We start from the raw sequence: 8,565 nt of genomic DNA on the forward strand, positions 1-8,565 counted from the left end.
AACTAAGTAGAACTCTCATTTTAATTCGATAGCGAACTTTATTTTTAAAGCATAAAGCATTATAGCACCAGTAACAATAAGGCATTGCTTCAAGCATTTTATTGTTCTACTAATTGTAAATAGATTTTGAATTTCTAACTTTTAAATAAAGGAAAATAAACTTTTGATTATCAAAAAAGTTGTGTTGAAAATAAATATTTGTATACTTAAAAACAAGTTGCTAATTTAACTATTATAAAATTAAACATCATCTTATTCCAGATACTCAAAAAAGTTTCGCCCAACGTAGGGCTCGAACCCACGACCGTTGGATTAAGAGTCCAACGCTCTACCGACTGAGCTAGCCGGGCGCATTAGAAATGTACTTGTTGAGTTTATAAATCCTTTGTGACGTATTAATGAATCGACAGACGTTAAAATCAAAATATTTTAAAGCCTACAAAACTATTACATTGAAGGTTTGTAAACTTATACATTTAACTTAAAAACAGTAATCTGCCGCTTAGGTACGTAATTTAAACAGTGCACAAAAGTGCGTTCTTAATCAGCAGTGTGAATCTAAATATTTTGGTCTTTAACTACTAAGCATAATACATCTTAATTTAAACCAATATTGCTTTTCAATTAATATTAAAATTAATTATTTAGTCTTTTTTATCAGTAACTACATATTTTAATAGATAAAAATGACTTTGCAGAAATTCTCGTTATAATTATTTAAAAAAAAAACTACACTTTGTAACTACAAATATTTGCAAATTTGAATATGAGTTCAACTACTTAAGAAATGTTTATAATTACGTTGTTATAAGTTTACTTAAGTAAAAATCACAAACTTTAAAAACATTAATTAACATTTAGCTAGTTTTTATGGTAGTTATAATTGTACTTTAATGATTAACAGTACAAATACTTTTTAATTTAGGTTTTTTTTTGTTGTAATTTACTTTGGTTAATATATTACTACTTCACTGATCAACAAGCGTATAAGCAGTTATAAGGTTTGAAAAAATACTTAAGTCTACATTTTATTACTACTTTTTTTGATACAAATAAGTTTTTATATTTTAGTATTATAGCAATTTGAAATGTCAATTTAATATCATAATAACTCATAAGGATTATTTTTAACTTTTGAAAATTCTACATTGCAGGTTTATTTACACTAATGATTATTGAAGTAAAACCACTAAAGCATATATTTTTTCATTTAAACTTAGTTGGTTGAAAAAAAAACTTTATTCAGTGACATCCAAGATAAAGTTTTCAGCATCAAAGTTTGATTGTTACTAGCGATGAATATGACTTTGAAACATTTTAGAAAGTATCATTAAGAATGACGAAAAAGCTTAGTAGAGCATGCACCTCAATACGTAGATTCTGTTCACTAAAAGTAAGTTTGGTAAATTGATTAAGAAGAAAATTTAGCACGAGAACTGAAATTAGAAAACTATAAGAGCAAAGAAAATCACCTTTCTATGAAAAATTTGTTGTGATCAATCAAAATACAGTAATTTACTGTAAACAAGAACTTTAGTGACTTTTACGGGGTAACTTCAGATTTCCACTAATTTTTTTCGTGTTTCTTAAGAAAATTACAAATAGTTTGCATATTTGCTGAATCAGCAATTTTTGTAGGTAATAGCTTTTTTACCGTTATCTTAACCCACCTTACCCAAATTTAAAATCAAGAAATAGAATTTTAAATAACTAATTAAATGATAAAAACAGGAAGGATAGTTTTTTTGATGAATCAATAAGTATGATTTGCGATTCTATGCAAATTGTTTGCAAGTTTCTCCAGCAACACGAAAAAAGTTTATGGGAATCTGAAGTTACCCCGTAAAAGTCACTAAAGTTCTTGTTTGCATTAAATAATATATTTTGATTGATCACAACAGATTATTAATAGTTGGGTGTTCTTTGCTCTACTTTTTTTGCTACTTTTTTTCCTCGTGCTAAGTTTTATTCATTATCAATTTTCAATTCTTTTGTTTAATTAATTTTGACTATACTAAATAACTTTAATTGAACAAGATTTACTTAGTTGTAAATGTAGATTAAATATTCTTTACCTTTTAAAATATTACACTGTTTATTTTTCTATTTTGTTGAAAATGTAAAAAAATGTTAAGAGACTATAGTTAAATTTTGTGTTACTTCATAAGTGTTATTTTTACTAACTTGAATTATAGTTTTACTGTAGATCAATTATATCGTAAGTAAACTTAAATGATTTAAAGTGTTATTAATTTCTTTTGAATTTTATCAATCTTTTGATATTTTTATGATTACTTGGTAACTATCGTATACCATGTTAGCTTTGTAATCTACTGATGAGAGTTGCTTGAAACATATTTATCTTTATAAAAGATAAAATTCTTTATTAAACGCAGTAAAATAAGTGAGTTGTATGCTGTAATAAATATAAAACTAATTTATAAATAAAAAACCACTGTCATACTACAAAAAAAAAAAGGTTTTACATAGTAAGATTATTTGATAGCCTTAAATCCTATATACTTTTTACGCTGTCTTGAACATGTTTTATTAGTATATTAGATAAAATTCTCATTTCAATGTACCTAAACTAAAAACTAAACTACAAGCTGAAAATGGTTAAAAAAAGTATCTAAAACTTTATACAGTTTATGTTTTTTATATACATAACCTCACTTAATAATAAAAAAATTATTAATTATATTTTGTAATAAACTTTTTTTACAGTAAAATTTTTCGTAAGCTTTACAGTAAAAAAATTATAAACTTTAAACATATTTTAAGAAAATGTGTTAAAAACAAGTATTATTTTTAATTTAGTTTTGTATTAGTTTATATTCTATACAAATTCTCATCTTATAATTTATAAAAATAACTAATTTTTGAAAAACATTAAATTATTAATTTTAAAACATTTAAGTTATATGAGAAATAAAGTATAAAAAACCAAATAATAGCTAAATTGTCTGAAAAATTATTTCTAAGTTTGTAATCTTTAACCTTAACTTATTTTTTAATAAGCATGATTTTTTAAGACTATAATTAAAATTGTCATAAATTGCTTTTTTATCTTAAACCTTTTAAAGAACAGAAATACGTTATAAACCTTATATGAAAATTTAATAACAAACCTTACAACTAAATTTAGCTGTACATTTCATTTTTATGATAAATTAAGTATAAAAAAATTTTAGTGCGTACGAAACTATTTTTGAGTTTGTAATCTATAACCGTAATAAATTTACACTAAAAATGTTATATTTATAACTATGATTAAAACTAACATAAACTCCTTTTTTTTATTCTAAATAACCTTTTGAACAAACAGAAACATAATAATATAAATAAACTTTTATGTTGTGGTGTTTTGTTTATTTGTTAGCCAGTTCACTGTTCATAAAGGCAGTAGATAATTTAGATATAAAACAAAAATTATTTTGTTTTGTTTTTTGAAAAACAATGAATTTAAATAAAAAAGTAATTAAAAATACAAATGTATATACTTTTTTATGAAAATAAGTTAATTTCAAAAAATAGTTTTTTCATAATTTGTTCTTAGTTTTAATTTATATTTCAAATAATTTCAAACTTTACTCAAAAGTTATAGATTTTACATTATTGTTAATTTTAGTTAGTACAAATTTTTAGCACTTTAAGTAATTTTTGATCCAATCATCAATTTTTTACGAAAGTATTCAATCGATTATTTAAAAAAATGTAGTTTATAAAGGACATAAAAACATAATTGTTTTAACACGATACACAAAAAAGATATGATTTTACAAAAAACTTGAACAATATATAAACAAAGATGTATGATTTAAATAGAAGAAAATTTGAAATCAGATATTTTAACTTTAAACATTAGAATATTAGAAGTAAGACATTTTATTTTTAAACATTTGAATACTGTAGATCCGATAATTTAACTTCTTTTGACTTGTTGCTATTTCTGTTGTTAAACAAATATAATACTGTATGATTTAGTAGAACAATAAAAAAATCTATAATATGATCATTTATTAAAGTAGGTAGATCAAAAAAAAAATTGTTGTAATAAAGAAAAAGTTTTACAACTTTTATGTAAACTAGTTTATATTTACTAAACTGTTTGACGTACGAAAAACATTATTTATAAAAATAGAATCCTACCTACTATCTTTCTTAACTATAACTTTCGTACTTAGACTTTAGTATAACATTTTAGCTTAAATATGCTTAATAAAAAAGTGGTTTACTAGCTACTTATAATAAAAATAATAATAAGATAATTCTAAGTAGACTTCAACATAGTTGACTTACTTAATAGGTGATTTGCTAGTAAACAGTCTTTTAGTTTTTTTAAAACAATCTCTTGAAACGTTTTTGAAATTTTTGTTTTTCTGGCTGTTTCCTATGTGGTTGTTTAAACATTCTTGCTCATTTATTTTATTACTATTTTTTTGTTTTAATTTCTTTTCTCGTTTGTATTTTTCCTCCTAAATATTTAAATTCTTTGATTAGTAATACAAAAATCTTATACTTATTGTTTGACTTATTGTCAGAAAAATATATTGTTAGCTTATCAATTACTGAAGTATAAAACTAAAATATAAAACTACTGAAGTAAAAAGTTTATATATGGTTGTTCTGTTACTTTTAATTAACAAAGTTACAAAAGTATATCAACAGTCTTTTAAACTCAAATCATAAATTTTAAAGCATTAATTTTTTACTACATTATTAAACACTTTAAAATTGCCTGTAAAGTTATTTGTCGTAAAAATTTATTTTAGTTACAAAAATCGAGTAAAAAAAATAACCCTGCTGTATATTCCTATTTCAATTTTCAGTAAATTAACAGTGATGTATATTAAATATCCAAGTGAAGCAACTGATAAAATAAGAAGAATTATCCAAGTTATACTGTTTCGTACTATGTCATTGTCGATAAAAAACGTCTGTGTAAAGTACGTTGATGTTAATTGGACTTATTGTGTTTAAATATTAATGTCAAATTGTAGGAAAATTTTGCAAAATATAATACAAACTAATTTTATTTATATACTACTTCCAACTAAGTATATAGAAAATTACCTGTTTTGTTGTAAATTTTATTTCGTAATCATGATTTTGTTTATACGTCATAAATAAAATTATTATTTTAACTGTTTTACTAAACAAATTATTTTCAAATTCCATTAACATTTACAACTTTAGAAAAAAACTCATAAAATATTAAAAACGTTTGTGAAATAAAAAATAAAATGAAAATAAGTAATTTCTAAATACTTAAATGCGAATGGTATTTAAATAAATTTGAAAACTTTCCAATAACATTAAATACAAAATCAAATACATAAAAAGTAGATTTTATGGTATCATCGTCAAATTTTGTTTTTAAATAAACTTTTATTAAAATTTGAAAAACACTTTGTTTTAAAGTTGAAACTTGTAATAAATGTATAATACATATAAACAAAACCCAAACACCTAAAAAAGCAAAATTATTAACAAACGACCTAACTAACATCAAGCTGATAGTATGGTGTGGTTTTGAATTTGTACCAACCAATAAATTCTCCAATAAACATTATTTCCAGGCAAATCAATGATACAATGCTCATTGTGAGAGTCATTACAATCTGTAAAATGTAAGTATGACATTAAATAGTCTAGAAAATTCAAAATAAATTGGTTGTTAGTAACAAAAAATATTTTTACAAGGCAAAATGCATGCTTTTTAAGAAAGCTAATCATAAATATTTGTATCGATCGCAAAATTGTTATTTTCAAGCCTATAGTTTAAAAAAGTACAAGTTGTCACTAAGAGTACTTTATAAACAAGGTATATTTAAAAAAAATTAAATGCTTAATAGGTTAGTTGTATAAAGACTTTTGAATTAATTACTACAGTTTTTATAAAAGACTTACATCAAATATAAGGTACTTTTGTGTATTTTCAAATACATATTTGTTCGAAAATATATCGTTCTTTTTTACCTTTATAATGTTAGTATAAGTAATTTGCAAAAAATAAGTATTAGTACTTAAGTCATAAAACAACTAAAAAGCATTGAACAATAAAGATTTGCTTTATTTTTGTAATTATATTTTTAGCTTTAAGAAACTAAGATATTCTAACTTATCACTAAAAGTATAAAATAAAAAAAAATCGTAGGAATAAAGTAATCACCAAACTAAAACACAAAGAAAATTGTTTTATATAAGTAAAATGAATCAATATTGTATAAAGTTTATGACGTTATGTAAACAAAACTTGTTTTAATTTACAATAAAGTACTTATTTTAACGAAGATAAGGTTAAACTTTGACTTACTGTTCTTGAGTTTGATTTCACTGGAATCTATAAATATTACAATAATGAGTTTTAATTTATTTAATAAATCTTGTTTATCTATGTAGTTGATAAAAAACATGTATTGGATTCAAAATTTTTTTAGTGTATATACTATTTTTCTCAATGTGATAAAAAAATGTTTATTTAAAGCAATATACAAAGGTCAACAATTGTATACAATTATTTATTATAGCCGATTATTACAGTTAAAGAAATATTTAAAACGCAGCACATTAAATTAAAAAAAATATTTTTATTTTACATAACTTTGTAAAAACTTAAACATAAATTAAAACAAAAGATCAAATATAACTAACGCCTTTTGTTATTTCATATCTTGAATACAAAACTGTACCATATCCAACTATAATAAGCTGCAAACATTTTTTAAATTAGAAAATAAAAATTTAAGCTGAATAAAAACTTTTGTACTACAGAACTAGTATATGTTATGATTCAAATAATGTTTAAACTCTAATTAAGTTAATATTTAAAAAAAGGGTAGTAACCTATACAACAAGATAAACTTAATTAAGTATCTTGTTCTTAATTAAAAATCCTATGAAAATTGTTTTTGAAAAATTAAAAGCCCTATAAAACACAAAAAAGGATTATTAAGAAGTTTTTATAGACTTTTTGTTTACACAGTAAAAAAAGATTAAGATTAAAGAAAAGTATTGCAAAAGTAATTTTAAAACTTAAAACAATTAAACTTTAACTTACATAAAACCCAATAGCTAGATATGTTACAAATGTTGGGAATATTTGAAAGGTTAAACTAGCTAAATATTTAAATAATTTTTATTTAGATATATTTCAAAATGTTGTTGAAATGTTTCTCAAGCTTAAAATAAGCAACTAAACTCACGTATAAGCCGATAGCAAGACAGTTAATAAAAGATGATATTTCTTTAGAACAATCCCACCAAACTAATCCTACTAATAAATAAATGAGGCCTAGGATGCATATTCTTGGCTGTAATTATTTATTATTATGTAATAAAGAGTGAATCTAATTACTTTATACTAAAGAAAGTTTTCAAACTAGGTTATAAATAAAGCAGCAATAAGTTTGTGATCCAAAAAACGAAAAATTCTAAACCTAGTGAATATTTTCTTAAACGTTTGAAAATATAACAAAAAACATTTCTTTTTACATTAATTTATTTGAAGACTTTTGTAGTAAGGCTTATCAAAAATTGTATTTTGATAATCTGAGTTAATCTGAGTTGAAATTAGAATAAAATCATACTGTTGTTTGAAGTTTTAAAATATAAAATGGCATAATAATTGAATGTTAAAACAAACTAAATGCTTATACCAAAAACTTTGCTGTATTAATAAAACTCGTTAAAAATAAAATCAAACAAAAAATATATCCTTTTTTGCATTACTTTTGATATATGAGCTTAGAATTTTTACTTTTTAAAAGAGAAGAACGATGAAACTACTAACACCATGGTTTTTCGCTTTGTGAAGCATTATACTTTTAGGATGTTTTCTTGGCAATTCTAATCGCATCTTAACACGAACGGATTTTGGTCTTCTACATCTCAACAAAACAATGTTTTCAATACTCTTGCTTGTTTTACTAGTATCTTTTTCAGTACTATCATTACTTTCTAAACTGTTATCATTTACAATAGTACTAATACTACTTTCACTTTCAGTACTTTCATTATCAGTACTTTCATTTACAACGTTCTTACTCGATCCGGGAACATTAATATTATACTTGTCAGTTATACTGTTTGATCCATCAAAATTCATACAAAATCTTCTTAATGATGCAAGTGGCAAGTTAAGTTCATTATTTATATTATATTTTTCACCAATTTTATAATTCATTTTGTTTTTTGTTGGAGTAATATTTAACTTTTCAGAATTCATTGTGGTAGTTTAATAAATCTAAAAAAGTTAGTTAGCTTTTACAAAACTTTATAGCCATGCTAAAGTAAGGCTGTTAAAATCATACCGTAGTATCGAACTTATTTTGTTTTAATTACCAACTGTTTTTGCTTTGTTCTTATACAAGTTTTTATAGTAAAAAAGCTTTAAGAAGTGAAAAATAGTCTAGCCGTTAGTTTATTACATTATGTGTTTATACTTAATTATTACATATTTATAATTATTAGTACTTACAATTATTACATTTGATGTACACTATTTTAAAACTTGTATTAAAAAAAGTTTTTTCTAAACGTAAGGTTTATATCGGATTAAAG

General features: G+C 22.7%; 1 non-coding gene across 1 annotated transcript; it reads right to left on the minus strand.

Annotated features, from left to right (window-relative positions):
- Nucleotides 1–277: 277 nt before the first annotated feature.
- Nucleotides 278–350, minus strand: Trnak-cuu (transfer RNA lysine (anticodon CUU)). Its single transcript has one exon. It is a non-coding gene; the product is annotated as a tRNA-Lys (tRNA).
- Nucleotides 351–8,565: the final 8,215 nt, after the last annotated feature.

The sequence above is a fragment of the Thalia democratica genome, chromosome 6, assembly GCF_965202585.1.
Source record: "Thalia democratica chromosome 6, ktThaDemo2.hap1.1, whole genome shotgun sequence".
Taxonomy (NCBI): domain Eukaryota; kingdom Metazoa; phylum Chordata; class Thaliacea; order Salpida; family Salpidae; genus Thalia; species Thalia democratica.